General features: G+C 33.6%; 1 non-coding gene across 1 annotated transcript; it reads left to right on the forward strand.

The window, feature by feature from the left end:
- Positions 1–1,836: 1,836 nt before the first annotated feature.
- On the forward strand, positions 1,837–1,943 carry LOC127193525 (U6 spliceosomal RNA). Its single transcript, XR_007831162.1, has one exon. It is a non-coding gene; the product is annotated as a U6 spliceosomal RNA (small nuclear RNA).
- The last annotated feature ends 238 nt before the right edge of the window (positions 1,944–2,181 follow it).

Raw genomic sequence — 2,181 nt, forward strand, 5'->3', positions numbered from 1 at the left:
AAACAGACCTGAAGACCAGAAATGGTGAAGTAGCAGCTTTAGATAATCACATTTTAGCAGATTTTAAATTGGCACGATGGAGTCTTTACAGATATCCTACTTATCTTCATTTAATAAATAATGACTGTTTACCACTTTCTTTTCCATGAGAAAGCAAAATCTTAGGTGTTTCAGTCTTATCAACTATTTGGAATTGTCGAATTATTCGCAGTAACGTGAAGTTTTATTGTAAGTATATTGATTTTCAAACATTCATGTGTATGTAGGCACGTGTGTGTATGCGTGCGTGCGTGTGTGTGTGTGTGTGTGTGTGTGTTGTTCATACATGAAATAGCACTGGTTGAGGTCAAAGAACAGTTGGTGACATTTGGTTCTCTCCTTTTACCAAACAGGTTCTACATATTAAGTTGGAATATCAGTTTGACAACAAAGATTTTACCAAATGAGCTATCTCACTACCTCACATACTGATTTTTTATTGTTGTTAATTACAATAAAATAAAATGCATTTTAATGTTTTAGATTATTCAAGTTGTTGAATTATATTTCTTATGTTTTCATTTTCTTTCTGTTCCTTGGAGAAGTACCCAAACAAAAAGTATCTCTTAGTTTATTTGGCTTGCCTTTCCAGGTCACACAGTCCATTGTTTTGGGAGTCCAAGGCAATGAGTAAAGCAATTTGTTAGGTATCAGTGGACAAGAATGAGATGATATATGAATCTTCTTTTGTTTGTTTTCTATTATTGTTCTCCCTTGTGTTTTAATTGTTTTAAAGTAAAAATACTTCATCTTGATTGAATAATGCATTGACTTTACCATTTCTTATTTATATTTCATTACTTACTTGATGAGATCTTGTTATATTATGAGTTGGATGTGGTGGTGCACAGCTATAATTCCAGTATTTAGGGAGGCAAGGGTAGGTAGCTAACTATGAGTTTGGCGCCAGCCTGGTCTATAAATCAAGATCAGGATAGCCCAGGCTACCGAGCAAATTCTTGTCTTGATATATATATATATATATATATATATATATATATACATACACACACATATATATGTATATATATATATGTTTACAGTAATTAAATGAACAATAGATTAACTTTATATACATTTTCATTGAAAGTGTTTGTACAACAATGTTAGTAACTATTTGTAAATTAACCGAAGCATTAAAATGACATACTATAAAATAAAGCTTATTATAATATATATAGTAACATATTTTCGTAAGTGTGTGAAGGCTTCAGCATAGAAGTTGTATATGTTTAAATGTCAAAAAAATCTTCTGAAACATAGTTATGTATGTAAGTAATATTTTGAGAAAGCTCATGTCTCTTTATAGTAATATAACCTCTGGACTTTCCAACCAAGTTATTCTTGAAAGGGAAAATGATCAAAACAAATACAAATTGGATCCATGTTTCTTTACTATTCAAGTATACACTCTGTATGTACACTCCAGAACATATGAATTTTCATTGTAACTTATAGTTAACAGCTAGCATTGAAAGGAAGAAAACGCCCAGATCTAGCCAATGGACAGGACATTCTTCACAGTTGAGTGGAGAGTCATATTTGACCATGTCCCCTGGATGGGGAGACCTGGTGGCACTCAGAGGAAGGATGGCAGGCTACCAAGAAGAGACTTGATACCCTATGAGCATATATAGGGTGAGGAAGTCCCTCTCAGTCATAGTCATAGGGGAGGGGAGTAAGGGGAAAATAGGAGGAAGAAATGGGAGGATACAAGAGATGGGATAACCATTGAGATGTAATATGAATTAATAAAATAAAACAAATTTAAAAATGGATGTTAATGTTACAGGCATGTTGCTTCCTTTGGCATCACATACACTAAAACTGGAATGTTACAGAGAGGATAAGAATTGCCCACGTACAAGGATGACATACAAATTTGTGAATTGTTGCCATTGGTCTAACTAGATGTCTACATGTGGAAAAATGCAATTAGACCCATATATATCTCCCTGCATAAAACTGGAGTCCTAGTGGATCAAAGACTTCACAATAAAACCAGACATACTAAATATATTAGAAAAAAAGTGGGGAAGAGCCTTGAATTCATTGACACTGGAGACAACTTCATGAATAGAATGCCAATCGTTCAGGCTCTAACGTTAACAATTAGGAAATGCGACCTCATGAAACTGAAAA

The sequence above is a fragment of the Acomys russatus genome, chromosome 8 (assembly GCF_903995435.1).
Source record: "Acomys russatus chromosome 8, mAcoRus1.1, whole genome shotgun sequence".
NCBI lineage: Eukaryota > Metazoa > Chordata > Mammalia > Rodentia > Muridae > Acomys > Acomys russatus.